Raw genomic sequence first — 19,112 nt, forward strand, 5'->3', positions numbered from 1 at the left:
GACTATATTATTACTCAAGTCCCCTCAACCAGAAATGGGATAACACCTATAAACTCGACAAATAATGGAATCTTAAGATTTTGTTTTGACTACTTATAGTATATACCATTTGTTACTTGAGAGCAGAATATGAATGCTATGGGTCAATATTTCTAATTTTAAGAGATTTTTGACTATATTATTACTCATGTCCCCTCGACCAGAAATGGGATAACGTCTATAAACTTGACATATAATGGAATCTTAAGATTTTGTTTTGACTACTTATAGTATATACCATTTGTTACTTGAGAGCAGAATATGAATGCTATGGGTCAATATTTCTAATTTTAAGAGATTTTTGACTATGTTATCACTCATGTCCCCTCGACCAGAAATGGGATAACGTCTATAAACTTGACATATAATGGAATCTTAAGATTTTGTTTTGACTACTTATAGTATATACCATTTGTTACTTGAGAGCAGAATATGAATGCTATGGGTCAATATTTCTAATTTTAAGAGATTTTTGACTATATTATTACTCATGTCCCCTCGACCAGAAATGGGATAACGTCTATAAACTTGACATATAATGGAATCTTAAGATTTTGTTTTGACTACTGATAGTAAGTCCCATTTCTAAGTTGAGAGCTGAATATGAATGCTATGGGGCAATATTTCTAATTTTAAGAGATTTTTGACTATATTATTACTCAAGTCCCCTCGACCAGAAATTGGATAACGTCTATAAACTTGACATATAATGGAATCTTAAGATTTTGTTTTGACTACTTATAGTATATACCATTTGTTACTTGAGAGCAGAATATGAATGCTATGGGTCAATATTTCTAATTTTAAGAGATTTTTGACTATATTATTACTCATGTCCCCTCGACCAGAAATGGGATAACGTCTATAAACTTGACATATAATGGAATCTTAAGATTTTGTTTTGACTACTTATAGTATATACCATTTGTTACTTGAGAGCAGAATATGAATGCTATGGGTCAATATTTCTAATTTTAAGAGATTTTTGACTATGTTATCACTCATGTCCCCTCGACCAGAAATGGGATAACGTCTATAAACTTGACATATAATGGAATCTTAAGATTTTGTTTTGACTACTTATAGTATATACCATTTGTTACTTGAGAGCAGAATATGAATGCTATGGGTCAATATTTCTAATTTTAAGAGATTTTTGACTATGTTATCACTCATGTCCCCACGACCAGAAATGGGATAACGCCTATAAACTTGACATATTATGGAATCTGGAGATTTTGTTTTGACTACTTATAGTATATACCATTTGTTACTTGAGAGCAGAATATGAATGCTATGGGACAATATTTCTAATTTTAAGAGATTTTTGACTATGTTATCACTCATGTCCCCTCGACCAGAAATGGGATAACGCCTATAAACTCGACATATAATGGAATCTGAAGATTTTGTTTTGGCTACTTATAGTAAATAACATTTCAAACCTGTCAGCAAAGCCTGAATGCCAAGGGTCAATATTTATAATGTTTAAGAGAGTTTTGACCATATCATTACTCATGTCCCCTCGACCAGAAATGGGATAACACCTATAAACTCGACAAATAATGGAATCTGAAGATTTTGTTTTGACTACTGATAGTAAGTCCCATTTCTAAGTTGAGAGCAGAATATGAATGCTATGGGTCAATATTTCTAATTTTAAGAGATTTTTGACTATGTTATCACTCATGTCCCCTCGACCATAAATGGGATAACACCTATAAACTCGACAAATAATGGAATCTGAAGATTTTGTTTTGACTACTGATAGTAAGTCCCATTTCTAAGTTGAGAGCAGAATATGAATGCTATGGGTCAGTATTTCTAATTTTAAGAGATTTTTGACTATATTATTACTCAAGTCCCCTCGACCAGAAATGGGATAACGTCTATAAACTTGACATATAATGGAATCTTAAGATTTTGTTTTGACTACTGATAGTAAGTCCCATTTCTAAGTTGAGAGCAGAATATGAATGCTATGGGGCAATATTTCTAATTTTAAGAGATTTTTGACTATATTATTACTCAAGTCCCCTCAACCAGAAATGGGATAACACCTATAAACTCGACAAATAATGGAATCTTAAGATTTTGTTTTGACTACTTATAGTATATACCATTTGTTACTTGAGAGCAGAATATGAATGCTATGGGTCAATATTTCTAATTTTAAGAGATTTTTGACTATATTATTACTCATGTCCCCTCGACCAGAAATGGGATAACGTCTATAAACTTGACATATAATGGAATCTTAAGATTTTGTTTTGACTACTTATAGTATATACCATTTGTTACTTGAGAGCAGAATATGAATGCTATGGGTCAATATTTCTAATTTTAAGAGATTTTTGACTATGTTATCACTCATGTCCCCTCGACCAGAAATGGGATAACGTCTATAAACTTGACATATAATGGAATCTTAAGATTTTGTTTTGACTACTTATAGTATATACCATTTGTTACTTGAGAGCAGAATATGAATGCTATGGGTCAATATTTCTAATTTTAAGAGATTTTTGACTATATTATTACTCATGTCCCCTCGACCAGAAATGGGATAACGTCTATAAACTTGACATATAATGGAATCTTAAGATTTTGTTTTGACTACTGATAGTAAGTCCCATTTCTAAGTTGAGAGCTGAATATGAATGCTATGGGGCAATATTTCTAATTTTAAGAGATTTTTGACTATATTATTACTCAAGTCCCCTCGACCAGAAATTGGATAACGTCTATAAACTTGACATATAATGGAATCTTAAGATTTTGTTTTGACTACTTATAGTATATACCATTTGTTACTTGAGAGCAGAATATGAATGCTATGGGTCAATATTTCTAATTTTAAGAGATTTTTGACTATATTATTACTCATGTCCCCTCGACCAGAAATGGGATAACGTCTATAAACTTGACATATAATGGAATCTTAAGATTTTGTTTTGACTACTTATAGTATATACCATTTGTTACTTGAGAGCAGAATATGAATGCTATGGGTCAATATTTCTAATTTTAAGAGATTTTTGACTATGTTATCACTCATGTCCCCTCGACCAGAAATGGGATAACGTCTATAAACTTGACATATAATGGAATCTTAAGATTTTGTTTTGACTACTTATAGTATATACCATTTGTTACTTGAGAGCAGAATATGAATGCTATGGGTCAATATTTCTAATTTTAAGAGATTTTTGACTATGTTATCACTCATGTCCCCACGACCAGAAATGGGATAACGCCTATAAACTTGACATATTATGGAATCTGGAGATTTTGTTTTGACTACTTATAGTATATACCATTTGTTACTTGAGAGCAGAATATGAATGCTATGGGACAATATTTCTAATTTTAAGAGATTTTTGACTATGTTATCACTCATGTCCCCTCGACCAGAAATGGGATAACGCCTATAAACTCGACATATAATGGAATCTGAAGATTTTGTTTTGGCTACTTATAGTAAATAACATTTCAAACCTGTCAGCAAAGCCTGAATGCCAAGGGTCAATATTTATAATGTTTAAGAGAGTTTTGACCATATCATTACTCATGTCCCCTCGACCAGAAATGGGATAACACCTATAAACTCGACAAATAATGGAATCTGAAGATTTTGTTTTGACTACTGATAGTAAGTCCCATTTCTAAGTTGAGAGCAGAATATGAATGCTATGGGTCAATATTTCTAATTTTAAGAGATTTTTGACTATGTTATCACTCATGTCCCCTCGACCATAAATGGGATAACACCTATAAACTCGACAAATAATGGAATCTGAAGATTTTGTTTTGACTACTGATAGTAAGTCCCATTTCTAAGTTGAGAGCAGAATATGAATGCTATGGGTCAGTATTTCTAATTTTAAGAGATTTTTGACTATATTATTACTCAAGTCCCCTCGACCAGAAATGGGATAACGTCTATAAACTTGACATATAATGGAATCTTAAGATTTTGTTTTGACTACTGATAGTAAGTCCCATTTCTAAGTTGAGAGCAGAATATGAATGCTATGGGGCAATATTTCTAATTTTAAGAGATTTTTGACTATATTATTACTCAAGTCCCCTCAACCAGAAATGGGATAACACCTATAAACTCGACAAATAATGGAATCTTAAGATTTTGTTTTGACTACTTATAGTATATACCATTTGTTACTTGAGAGCAGAATATGAATGCTATGGGTCAATATTTCTAATTTTAAGAGATTTTTGACTATATTATTACTCATGTCCCCTCGACCAGAAATGGGATAACGTCTATAAACTTGACATATAATGGAATCTTAAGATTTTGTTTTGACTACTTATAGTATATACCATTTGTTACTTGAGAGCAGAATATGAATGCTATGGGTCAATATTTCTAATTTTAAGAGATTTTTGACTATGTTATCACTCATGTCCCCTCGACCAGAAATGGGATAACGTCTATAAACTTGACATATAATGGAATCTTAAGATTTTGTTTTGACTACTTATAGTATATACCATTTGTTACTTGAGAGCAGAATATGAATGCTATGGGTCAATATTTCTAATTTTAAGAGATTTTTGACTATATTATTACTCATGTCCCCTCGACCAGAAATGGGATAACGTCTATAAACTTGACATATAATGGAATCTTAAGATTTTGTTTTGACTACTTATAGTATATACCATTTGTTACTTGAGAGCAGAATATGAATGCTATGGGTCAATATTTCTAATTTTAAGAGATTTTTGACTATATTATCACTCATGTCCCCTCGACCAGAAATGGGATAACGTCTATAAACTTGACATATAATGGAATCTTAAGATTTTGTTTTGACTACTTATAGTATATACCATTTGTTACTTGAGAGCAGAATATGAATGCTATGGGTCAATATTTCTAATTTTAAGAGATTTTTGACTATATTATTACTCATGTCCCCTCGACCAGAAATGGGATAACGTCTATAAACTTGACATATAATGGAATCTTAAGATTTTGTTTTGACTACTTATAGTATATACCATTTGTTACTTGAGAGCAGAATATGAATGCTATGGGTCAATATTTCTAATTTTAAGAGATTTTTGACTATGTTATCACTCATGTCCCCTCGACCAGAAATGGGATAACGTCTATAAACTTGACATATAATGGAATCTTAAGATTTTGTTTTGACTACTTATAGTATATACCATTTGTTACTTGAGAGCAGAATATGAATGCTATGGGTCAATATTTCTAATTTTAAGAGATTTTTGACTATGTTATCACTCATGTCCCCACGACCAGAAATGGGATAACGCCTATAAACTTGACATATTATGGAATCTGGAGATTTTGTTTTGACTACTTATAGTATATACCATTTGTTACTTGAGAGCAGAATATGAATGCTATGGGACAATATTTCTAATTTTAAGAGATTTTTGACTATGTTATCACTCATGTCCCCTCGACCAGAAATGGGATAACGCCTATAAACTCGACAAATAATGGAATCTGAAGATTTTGTTTTGACTACTGATAGTAAGTCCCATTTCTAAGTTGAGAGCAGAATATGAATGCTATGGGTCAATATTTCTAATTTTAAGAGATTTTTGACTATGTTATCACTCATGTCCCCTCGACCAGAAATGGGATAACGTCTATAAACTTGACATATAATGGAATCTGAAGATTTTCTTTTGGCTACTTATAGTATATACCATTTGTTACTTGAGAGCAGAATATGAATGCTATGGGACAATATTTATAATTTTAAGAGATTTTTGACCATATCATTACTCATGTCCCCTCGACCAGAAATGGGATAACGCCTATAAACTTGACATATAATGGAATCTGGAGATTTTGTTTTGACTACTTATAGTATATACCATTTGTTACTTGAGAGCAGAATATGAATGCTATGGGACAATATTTCTAATTTTAAGAGATTTTTGACTATGTTATCACTCATGTCCCATCGACCAGAAATGGGATAACGCCTATAAACTTGACATATAATGGAATCTTAAGATTTTGTTTTGACTACTTATAGTATATACCATTTGTTACTTGAGAGCAGAATATGAATGCTATGGGACAATATTTCTAATTTTAAGAGATTTTTGACTATGTTATCACTCATGTCCCCTCGACCAGAAATGGGATAACACCTATAAACTCGACAAATAATGGAATCTGAAGATTTTGTTTTGACTACTGATAGTAAGTCCCATTTCTAAGTTGAGAGCAGAATATGAATGCTATGGGGCAATATTTCTAATTTTAAGAGATTTTTGACTATATTATTACTCAAGTCCCCTCGACCATAAATGGGATAACACCTATAAACTCGACAAATAATTGAATCTTAAGATTTTGTTTTTACTACTGATAGTAAATACCATTTGTTACTTGTGAGCTGAATATGAATGCTATGGGTCAATATTTCTAATTTTAAGAGATTTTTGACTATATTATAACTCATGTCCCCTCGACCATAAATGGGATAACGTCTATAAACTTGACATATAATGGAATCTGAAGATTTTGTTTTGACTACTTATAGTATATACCATTTGTTACTTGAGAGCAGAATATGAATGCTATGGGGCAATATTTCTAATTTTAAGAGATTTTTGACTATGTTATCACTCAAGTCCCCTCGACCAGAAATGGGATAACACCTATAAACTCGACAAACAATGGAATCTGGAGATTTTGTTTTGACTACTGATAGTAAGTCCCATTTCTAAGTTGAGAACAGAATATGAATGCTATGGGTCAATATTTGTAATTTTAAGAGATTTTTGACTATATTATTACTCATGTCCCCTCGACCAGAAATGGGATAACGCCTATAAACTTGACATATAATGGAATCTGGAGATTTTGTTTTGACTACTTATAGCATATACCATTTGTTACTTGAGAGCAGAATATGAATGCTATGGGACAATATTTCTAATTTTAAGAGATTTTTGACTATGTTATCACTCATGTCCCCTCGACCAGAAATGGGATAACGCCTATAAACTCGACAAACAATGGAATCTGGAGATTTTGTTTTGACTACTGATAGTAAGTCCCATTTCTAAGTTGAGAACAGAATATGAATGCTATGGGTGAATATTTCTAATTTTAAGAGATTTTTGACTATATTATTACTCATGTCCCCTCGACCAGAAATGGGATAACGCCTATAAACTTGACATATAATGGAATCTGGAGATTTTGTTTTGACTACTTATAGTATATACCATTTGTTACTTGAGAGCAGAATATGAATGCTATGGGACAATATTTCTAATTTTAAGAGATTTTTGACTATGTTATCACTCATGTCCCATCGACCAGAAATGGGATAACGCCTATAAACTTGACATATAATGGAATCTGAAGATTTTCTTTTGGCTACTTATAGTATATACCATTTGTTACTTGAGAGCAGAATATGAATGCTATGGGACAATATTTTTAATTTTAAGAGATTTTTGACCATATTATTACTCATGTCCCCTCGACCAGAAATGGGATAACGCCTATAAACTCGACATATAATGGAATCTGAAGATTTTGTTCTGACTACTGATAGTAAATGCCATTTCTAACTTGAGAGCAGAATATGAATGCTATGGGTCAATATTTCTAATTTTAAGAGATTTTTGACTATATTATTACTCATGTCCTCTCGACTAGAAATTGGATAACGCCTATAAACTCGACAAATAATGGAATCTGAAGATTTTGTTTTGGCTACTTATAGTAAATAACATTTCAAACCTGTCAGCAAAGCCTGAATGCCAAGGGTCAATATTTATAATGTTTAAGAGAGTTTTGACCATATCATTACTCATGTCCCCTCGACCAGAAATGGGATAACGTCTATAAACTTGACATATAATGGAATCTGAAGATTTTGTTTTGACTACTTATAGTATATACCATTTGTTACTTGAGAGCAGAATATGAATGCTATGGGGCAATATTTCTAATTTTAAGAGATTTTTGACTATGTTATCACTCAAGTCCCCTCGACCATAAATGGGATAACACCTATAAACTCGACAAATAATGGAATCTTAAGATTTTGTTTTGACTACTGATAGTAAGTCCCATTTCTAAGTTGAGAGCAGAATATGAATGCTATGGGTCAATATTTCTAATTTTAAGAGATTTTTGACTATATTATTACTCATGTCCCCTCGACGATAAATGGGATAACACCTATAAACTTGACAAATAATGGAATCTGAAGATTTTGTTTTGGCTACTTATAGTAAATAACATTTCAAACCTGTCAGCAAAGCCTGAATGCCAAGGGTCAATATTTATAATGTTTAAGAGAGTTTTGACCATATCATTACTCATGTCCCCTCGACCAGAAATGGGATAACGTCTATAAACTTGACATATAATGGAATCTGAAGATTTTGTTTTGACTACTTATAGTATATACCATTTGTTACTTGAGAGCAGAATATGAATGCTATGGGGCAATATTTCTAATTTTAAGAGATTTTTGACTATGTTATCACTCAAGTCCCCTCGACCATAAATGGGATAACACCTATAAACTCGACAAATAATGGAATCTTAAGATTTTGTTTTGACTACTGATAGTAAGTCCCATTTCTAAGTTGAGAGCAGAATATGAATGCTATGGGTCAATATTTCTAATTTTAAGAGATTTTTGACTATATTATTACTCATGTCCCCTCGACCAGAAATGGGATAACGCCTATAAACTTGACATATAATGGAATCTGGAGATTTTGTTTTGACTACTTATAATAAATAACATTTTAAACCTGTCAGCAAAGCCTGAATGGTATGGGTCAATATTTCTAATTTTAAGAGATTTTTGACTATATTATTACTCATGTCCCCTCGACCAGAAATGGGATAACGCCTATAAACTTGACACATTATGGAATCTTAAGATTTTGTTTTGACTACTGATAGTAAATCCCATTTGTTACTTGAGAGCAGAATATGAATGCTATGGGACAATATTTCTAATTTTAAGAGATTTTTGACTATATTATTACTCATGTCCCCTCGACCAGAAATGGGATAACGCCTATAAACTTGACATATAATGGAATCTGGAGATTTTGTTTTGACTACTTATAGTATATACCATTTGTTACTTGAGAGCAGAATATGAATGCTATGGGACAATATTTCTAATTTTAAGAGATTTTTGACTATGTTATCACTCATGTCCCATCGACCAGAAATGGGATAACGCCTATAAACTTGACATATAATGGAATCTGAAGATTTTCTTTTGGCTACTTATAGTATATACCATTTGTTACTTGAGAGCAGAATATGAATGCTATGGGACAATATTTTTAATTTTAAGAGATTTTTGACCATATTATTACTCATGTCCCCTCGACCAGAAATGGGATAACGCCTATAAACTCGACATATAATGGAATCTGAAGATTTTGTTCTGACTACTGATAGTAAATGCCATTTCTAACTTGAGAGCAGAATATGAATGCTATGGGTCAATATTTCTAATTTTAAGAGATTTTTGACTATATTATTACTCATGTCCTCTCGACTAGAAATTGGATAACGCCTATAAACTCGACAAATAATGGAATCTGAAGATTTTGTTTTGGCTACTTATAGTAAATAACATTTCAAACCTGTCAGCAAAGCCTGAATGCCAAGGGTCAATATTTATAATGTTTAAGAGAGTTTTGACCATATCATTACTCATGTCCCCTCGACCAGAAATGGGATAACGTCTATAAACTTGACATATAATGGAATCTGAAGATTTTGTTTTGACTACTTATAGTATATACCATTTGTTACTTGAGAGCAGAATATGAATGCTATGGGGCAATATTTCTAATTTTAAGAGATTTTTGACTATGTTATCACTCAAGTCCCCTCGACCATAAATGGGATAACACCTATAAACTCGACAAATAATGGAATCTTAAGATTTTGTTTTGACTACTGATAGTAAGTCCCATTTCTAAGTTGAGAGCAGAATATGAATGCTATGGGTCAATATTTCTAATTTTAAGAGATTTTTGACTATATTATTACTCATGTCCCCTCGACGATAAATGGGATAACACCTATAAACTTGACAAATAATGGAATCTGAAGATTTTGTTTTGGCTACTTATAGTAAATAACATTTCAAACCTGTCAGCAAAGCCTGAATGCCAAGGGTCAATATTTATAATGTTTAAGAGAGTTTTGACCATATCATTACTCATGTCCCCTCGACCAGAAATGGGATAACGTCTATAAACTTGACATATAATGGAATCTGAAGATTTTGTTTTGACTACTTATAGTATATACCATTTGTTACTTGAGAGCAGAATATGAATGCTATGGGGCAATATTTCTAATTTTAAGAGATTTTTGACTATGTTATCACTCAAGTCCCCTCGACCATAAATGGGATAACACCTATAAACTCGACAAATAATGGAATCTTAAGATTTTGTTTTGACTACTGATAGTAAGTCCCATTTCTAAGTTGAGAGCAGAATATGAATGCTATGGGTCAATATTTCTAATTTTAAGAGATTTTTGACTATATTATTACTCATGTCCCCTCGACCAGAAATGGGATAACGCCTATAAACTTGACATATAATGGAATCTGGAGATTTTGTTTTGACTACTTATAATAAATAACATTTTAAACCTGTCAGCAAAGCCTGAATGGTATGGGTCAATATTTCTAATTTTAAGAGATTTTTGACTATATTATTACTCATGTCCCCTCGACCAGAAATGGGATAACGCCTATAAACTTGACACATTATGGAATCTTAAGATTTTGTTTTGACTACTGATAGTAAATCCCATTTGTTACTTGAGAGCAGAATATGAATGCTATGGGACAATATTTCTAATTTTAAGAGATTTTTGACTATATTATTACTCATGTCCCCTCGACCAGAAATGGGATAACGCCTATAAACTTGACATATAATGGAATCTGGAGATTTTGTTTTGACTACTTATAGTATATACCATTTGTTACTTGAGAGCAGAATATGAATGCTATTGGGCAATATTTCTAATTTTAAGAGATTTTTGACTATGTTATCACTCAAGTCCCCTCGACCATAAATGGGATAACACCTATAAACTCGACAAATAATGGAATCTTAAGATTTTGTTTTGACTACTGATAATAAGTCCCATTTCTAAGTAGAGAGCAGAATATGAATGCTATGGGTCAATATTTCTAATTTTAAGAGATTTCTGACCATATTATTACTCATGTCCCCTCGACCAGAAATGGGATAACGCCTATAAACTTGACATATAATGGAATCTGGAGATTTTGTTTTGACTACTGATAGTAAATACCATTTGTTACTTGAGAGCAGAATATGAATGCTATGGGACAATATTTCTAATTTTAAGAGATTTTTGACTATGTTATCACTCATGTCCCATTGACCAGAAATGGGATAACGCCTATAAACTTGACATATAATGGAATCTGAAGATTTTGTTTTGGCTACTTATAGTAAATAACATTTCAAACCTGTCAGCAAAGCCTGAATGCTATGGGTCAATATTTATAATGTTTAAGAGATTTTTGACCATATCATTACTCATGTCCCCTCGACGATAAATGGGATAACACCTATAAACTCGACAAATAATGGAATCTGAAGATTTTGTTTTGACTACTGATAGTAAATGCCATTTCTAAGTTGAGAGCAGAATATGAATGCTATGGGTCAATATTTCTAATTTAAGAGATTTCTGACTATATTATCACTCATGTCCCCTCGACCAGAAATGGGATAACGCCTATAAACTCAACAAATAAAGGAATCTTAAGATTTTGTTTTGACTACTGATAGTAAGCCATATTTCTAAGTTGAGAGCAGAATGTGAATGCTATGGGTATTCATGCATTTATCAAAATTGTATATGCCTTCTTTATTATGTGTACTTGCTTTGTTTAGGCTTTGGTTAAAATTATTAAAGGTTAAGGTCTGTGTTCTGATATTTGCAAAACACATTTTAATTATTGTATGAGGCATGGTTTTCTCTGTAGACATGAGTGAGTGAGTGAGTGAGTATGGTTTTACGCCGCTTTTAGCAATATTCCAGCAATATCACGGCGGGGGACACCAGAAATGGGCTTCACACATTGTACCCACGTCGGGAATCGAACCCGGGTCTTCGGCGTGACGAGCTAACGCTTTAACCACTAGGCTACCCGACCGCCCCCTGTAGACATGAAACTATATATGTACATCTTTACAAATACTGCCACATTAAATGTTAGTGCTATATATGTCAATGTTCAAGGTGACATTTGAGGTTATTGGGACACATGGTTGTATTAACTGTATTACTTGTGTAATGCAGAGACTGGGTTATATTTGGACGAAGAAATTGTGTGATGGTTTGGACTTGAAGTACATGGTAGTTTTTTTAAGACATTTTGAGTAAATGGAAATGTTTCTGATTTTGCAAGTATTTTTAAACATTTGCTAGTTACATTGGTTTGCATTCTGAAAACATTTAATTCCCATGAAAATGATGTGTATAATGGTCTTTGTCATATTTATGTAACCTCCAGGTTTATGTTCATTTGATGTTAAGGAGCCAATGGCTATCATTATTCATCTGGCATTTCTTGTGTGTTAGAATATTTGGCTGACTTATTTCAACAGCCATAAAAATATATTTGTGTCTACCAAATTAAGCGCTTGAATACCACATATGATTATATTTAACATAATAATCATTTAGTCTACCTTGTTGCAATATGGTTTAGACCAGGACCCCAGCAATCTATTCTTGTCATAACAGGCGACTAAATAGATCTGGTTGTTAGATTTGGTGACTTTATTGATTGTGTGTCATCGTACCCCGATGGTGTGGATCGTTGCTCATAATAGGAATGACTGATTTGTCTGGTCTGAATTTGCATACAGGTGGCTGGAACATGGCTGAATATAGCAATAAACAAGAGTGAAAAAAATATCAAAAATATATGATCATGTAGTTTGCATATGTTGTTGTTAGCTAACAATTTGTTATATGTTTGTTTGTTTGTTTCTTATGTGCCTCAGATTTGTCATCAATAATATACATAGGGTGTTTTGTATTTTTGTAATAAAACACCTTCAATGAACTTCATTTCTTTTGTCATGTGAAGTGAATACACCAACAACTAACCCCAGGAGGTGATGGATGTCTACAATCTGACTTCTCACACAATGTCAACCTTGACAAATGTACCTTGAACAGCTTATCTATGTTCAGCTACATACACTTTTTTCTGGTATTAAGTTATCATTGCATGAATGTCCAATCGTGTGTCACAAACTAAAAGCCAATGTGAAGCTTACACCATCTCTAATTACACAAACATTATTTAGTTCCTACATAGGAGTATCCTCTTCTTTCTTCAGATTTGAACACACAATTTAACAGCAGACAAAATGCATGTATAAGTTGATGTAAAGAAGGTGTTCTATTCATGGTAACACACGTGCTTCACATCCTATGTATAGATGTGAGTGTAAAACTAATAATATACACAGATGTAGGGCACAGGTCCTGCTGACTGGTATGTGACTTCACCCCACCCACATGCAAATGTGTACACTTGGTGCCCTCTACAGTGATGTGACTGGCATTATGCTTATAGCAGCATTAAAACAAACTACCTCACTGCTGCCACACTTTACTTTATGTTTTCACGGGACGTCCCAAACACTTACATTAACTAATGATGTCTTATAAACCAACTGAGACATTTGTACTGTTTAATTTGCCTAACCTGTACAATGGGTAGCCTGTTACATTTGCACAAGTCTCGAAGGCAAAACGTATTAGTTTTAAATAATAATTTCTAGATTATGTAAAGAGAAAGAACATTTTGACGTTGGATTCATCTAGACTTGCCCACAATGTGTATAGAATTACAAGGAGCCATACTAGTAGCCTGTATACAATACTTCTAATGCATACCAAAAATGCAAAACTAAATTCCAGTTTATTGATTAAAAAAAATATGCTTTATCTGACCCTAACATGAACACCAATATAAACACCAGTTCCAACTGGTAAAACCTGCAAACAAAACAAAAACGAATTCAATATAATTTTTATGAATATACAATACTGATATTGATCAATCATCTTGTGTGGGGGTGACACATCACTTTCTGGTCCTCTTCAAACTATCTGATGGGGAATGAAAACCACTGACATTTAACCATATATATGTAATGAATATGAACACTACCAGCCTGGATTAGAATTTGAATTTTGAATTTAATGTTATACTTGATATATACGTTGCTATACGGGAGTTATGACACACTGCTTACGAGAAGGAATATTTCCTATTTTAATGCCCATTTCCCAGTGTTTATTTTTCATGAGACAATGGCAACGTGGAAGGTGATACTGGGAAGAAAATTCCTTAAAATTCCCCACTTGCTTACAAAATACACGAACGTTTTTTACAAACATTTTGATTTATTTCCTCTTAGTTTTGCATAAAATAATGATAGTTTACAGATTGAGGAAAGTTTCTTCAGGTTCTGCTGTACCGCAAACAATGCAGTCTCACTGCACGCTGTGTGTTGTCACAACACGGCAGAAGTTCGATGCACTTCCGGGTTCAGTTGAGAAGCAGTGCGTACGAAATAAGTGTCGTGTGCATACACAAGCCACGCCCACTCATGAATATTGTAGACTTAAGACCATTGTAGGTTTAAGGGCACAACAGACGTCCGTTGTTGGAGTCCCGCGCTGGAGTAGACGTGATCCGAATTCACTCACTATCAATGAGTGAGTGAGTTGGGTTTACGCCGCGTTCAACAGTATTCCAGTTATATCGCGGCGTGTCAGCTTAATGTGGGAGGAAAGCCCGAAGTGATGCAGGTCTCAAACACTTACCACTTCGGTGAAACCTACGAGCACGGGAATGGTGCTGACAAACCTAGAAACATAATCGGGGCCAACCGGAATTCAAACCCACAATCACAGGTTTCTGGTGTGCCCAAGGGACGCAACACTCCACAGCGAATCCCGGCGCCTTAGACGACTTGGCCACCCGTGCCCCCTAATTTCAATGAAGATTGTATTCTCATATATGTTTTTATATACAACCATAACCGTTTCATTGAAAACATTCCAAATGATTTATCTGTAAGTACACCAATATGTGTTTAATTAATTGCAAATGTATTCGGCAAAAGGTTTGAATCCGATAATACGAACAACTCGTAGAAACGTGCCAATAATTCTGTTTCTAAAAATAGAAATCGCGTACGTAAGTAACTAGAATGTATGAGAGTTATGTCCCCTTAAAACTAGTCGAAAAGGAGCGTGTGGGTTTTTATAACCAGGAACTTCGAAGTAGCCTAGTGGGATAAGTGTTTATTTGACATTTTCCCAAGGTGTATTTAAATGGACTTCCCCGGCATCGTCCCCCCGGTTCATAAATGGACAAGGGGGGAATAACAGAAATAACAGAACCGAAGGCCCGACCCTGATGTCGTCTCTGTACGAAAGATGACAAGCAAGTTCTTCTCACCATAGCAGGTGTGTACTTTACCGCCAAGGCATGTCTGCGAACGTGTTAAATTCACGGAACTGTAAATACTGCTTTCAATTCCCTATCGTCATATAACTGGCGTTATGTATGGCGGTGTATATGCTTGGAGCTGTCTTATGAAAACAAACAATTATGTGTTTTCATTTAAAATTAATTTTGTTTATTTGTAAGTTACAGCTTTATTTAGCATTTTCGGTTTTCATGTTGTTTCCATATTAATTCGTGTGGACATTAGGACGTCAAATAATTTGTTAGAAGTAAAGCTACGGGGATATACATCAAATGCAAGTTTATTACAGTGGTCTGTTTGGTCAAATGCCATTCAAATGAAAGATCCCATTCAACAATAGAGTTCTTTGAAGATAAGATACTGTGTCATCCTGACGTCTGATTAATGTGTGATGTCATCAACTTGTCATATCACTGACTGTTAACAATTTTATTGAAATCAGACCTTTTACTCCGATATGATACATCATGCGTAAAGATCTGTGGACACCTCCGTAAGAGGTTGGTCAGGTGATCTTTAAAATCAGCCAATAAGAGTAGAGGATTCTAACTTGTTGTAATGAATGAGCGAAACATTCTGACAAGCATATGGTATCTGATTTCTGTATCTCAAAAGTTAAACCGTCAGTTCCTAATGTAACAAAGAAAGGCCCTGCTATGATATTGATTTGGATATAATATACACCCTGTTGTTTCCGATAAAAATGACATGACACCCAAAAGAGAAAACTAACATAAGAACATTTGTTTTCTATTTGGGTTTTCGTTTTCAAAACTCAAAACGTGATAAATGAAGCGGAATCAAGTTAGAAAACTGACTGGTTCAAGAACCCACACATCCTTCATTTAGATTGAGCAATTAAAGTTCACTCAAGGAACACCTGACAGTGACACAACCTCCTATGTCCTCAGATCTTGACACAACAAGGTATCGTATCAAAGTAATGATCAGATTGACCCAGTTTACACTTTGTAGTATTCAAAGTTATGCACACAGGTCATAAATCAGGTGAGTAGTGGCATAGGTGACTGTTTTTGGAAGCTTGCCTCCAGAGAGTTTTTAGGGCTTCAGTCCTGCCCCACACTGAATCACACGTTGCATGTGTGTTGTCTCCATAGGCATGTGCCTTTGTTCAAAATATGGCTCTGTTCACCCATCAGTGAATGGGTACCCAGAAGGATGAGATGGTATAATGACCTTGCACCTCCCAGGCATCTTGGGTCATATACCTCCCAGGGAGCTGAGAATGAAAATCAAGTGCACACTGATTCATTGATCGGGGTAATAATAATGTAGCACCATGAGCAATCACCTGGTTAGTGGAATCATATTCGTTCTTATGGACTTAATATTATTATTATTATTATTATTAATATCTGTAAGAAAGCAGTTAAAAAATTTGGAGACCTGTGAAGATCTGGGGTAGAATTGGTCTTCATCAACCCCTGGTTGTTGTAAAAGGCTACTATGCTTGTCGTAAGAGGCAACTAACGGGATCGGGTTGTCAGACTCGCTGACTTGTTTGATGCATGTCATCCGATCCATGTCATCCCAATTGTGTGGATCGATGCTCAAGATGTCAATCACTGGATTGTCTGGTCAAGACTTGATTATTTACAGAACGCTGTCATGTAGCTGGAATATTGCTGAATGCAGCATTAAACAACAAAAAAACAACCAACAGATGATGTCCGTATCGTGGTGGCCTATGCAGGCTGTACATATATTTGTATTACCTTACATATCTATCCACACATCTGAGCACCCTAAGCAGTATATGTTAACACTGTTCAGGGTTAAACTCTTAGGTCATGTCGACAATTATTTTTATAATCAGATCTTAGTTTTTGCTTCCCCTTAACAATGATCTGAGGACATCCCATTATGGGTCACGTCAGAACGACCTTTTATATGACCAATCAGAACATCGCTCACTGGATCTCCTGTTTGAAACTAGTGCTGTATAGATCAAGAAAGCTTCTTTCTGATTGGCTATTGTCGACTTCTTGTTAGTCATTTCATTGGTCAGTCAGAGTTTGCAAAGGTCTTTCTGATGTGACCTGTAATGGGATGTCTTGAGATCTTTGTTTAGTGGTAGCAAGAACTAAGATCTGATGTTTATGAGATTGGGATGAGGATTTCTGTGGTTTGAATCCCATGACAGGAATAGGATATTTTATGGCCTGTACATGTATTTCTAATAGCTAATATGTCAAACCACATATCTGAGCACTTGAAGCGGTATATGTAATCACTGATCAATGTTAATATGAATATTACACATGCAGAACTATATCAACTGACATGACAGATCCACCTCACACACCCGTTACAAGTTAACTTAGCCCTTGGCCAAGTTTTGTCATGATTTTGGTATTGTTAGAGACACTATCTCTGAGTCTGTTAAATAATATAACAGCTGGTTTTGTTTTTGTCAGTCATGCATTGACCCAGCATAACCCAGCTTGAGTCTAGACCCTTTTATCGATAGGTTTTCATTGCTAGTGTGACTAAGACAGCATATATGACAATGTACACTGATTAACCTAGACCAGCTCTGTGGCTGACTTTAGGCTCCAAGTCTGCAGTAAATGTCAGTAAAAAGTCCCAGATATAAGATTTCCCAATTCTTGTTAGCTTACTTATTACTGATAACAGGACCATTAGAGAGGAAGTGGCTTTAATGCTTAGTTATTTATGGATTGAATAATTCATTGAATTCAATGTTAAAATATTTCTGAAATAAAGAATGAAGACCTCAATTCCTGTTTTGAACTAAAAAATAATGTTTCCCCCCGATTTGCCTGCATAGGGCTCATGTATAGTTTTGAGTACTAGATAAATCCCTTCAAACAATCTTTGCCAAACCAATTTGAGTACTCGCCTCAACTTTGGCTCTTGATATCATTTTAGTAGGTTTCACTGTGATGGTATGGACTACTATTAGCTGAGCTTACTGTTTATACTGTGTGTGCTGTATTTGGGGTTGGACATTCCACTTGTCCAGAAGTCGACCACATTTGGGATTCCAGGTTAGAATCATCTTCCCGTGGCAAGAGAGTTAACTGACTTTAAAAGTCTAGTTTCCACCCTTGCCGAACTAGACTGGAATTACTGGGATCGATCGTAGCGCCACTAAGTGGCTATTACCAGTTCTAAGCCTAACCTATGGACCAATCAGACTCCACCTCTCGTGTCTCTTGCGTTTGCTTCACACAAAATGATAGCGCCCAGTCAGGACGACCTGATCGATAATCAAGATCTATATTGTGATAAAATGGGTCTTACATCGCGAAATGCATCAAATCACGTGAGCAACTTCGTTGAAAACATGAAAATATTTGGAAAATATCTGCTGACAAAGAGTTGGTGGTGCACATGCTTTGCAAATCCTGCAATCGACTGAAATCTTCATGACAGTTTACGAACTTGATTTAGATTTCGGGCTGCGATTTGACTGGACTATGCATAGA

General features: G+C 34.3%; 1 protein-coding gene across 2 annotated transcripts in view; it reads left to right on the top strand.

Moving 5' to 3' along the window:
- LOC139462498 (TNF receptor-associated factor 6-like) overlaps nucleotides 1-19,112 on the top strand; it is a 114,266-nt gene that overhangs the window by 34,402 nt on the left and 60,752 nt on the right. Inside the window, exon 1 of one of the 2 annotated variants that reach the window (XM_071244255.1) lies at nucleotides 15,396-15,616. The exons of the other annotated variant lie outside the window; for it this stretch is intronic. The gene's annotated coding sequence lies outside the window, so the exon portion shown is untranslated. Of the gene's footprint in view, nucleotides 1-15,395; nucleotides 15,617-19,112 lie in introns of those variants that run through there. 2 annotated transcript variants of the gene reach the window in all.

The sequence above is a fragment of the Haliotis cracherodii genome, unplaced genomic scaffold (genome assembly GCF_022045235.1).
Source record: "Haliotis cracherodii isolate W230 unplaced genomic scaffold, xgHalCrac1.p SCAF_15, whole genome shotgun sequence".
In the NCBI taxonomy this organism is placed as follows: Eukaryota; Metazoa; Mollusca; class Gastropoda; order Lepetellida; family Haliotidae; genus Haliotis; species Haliotis cracherodii.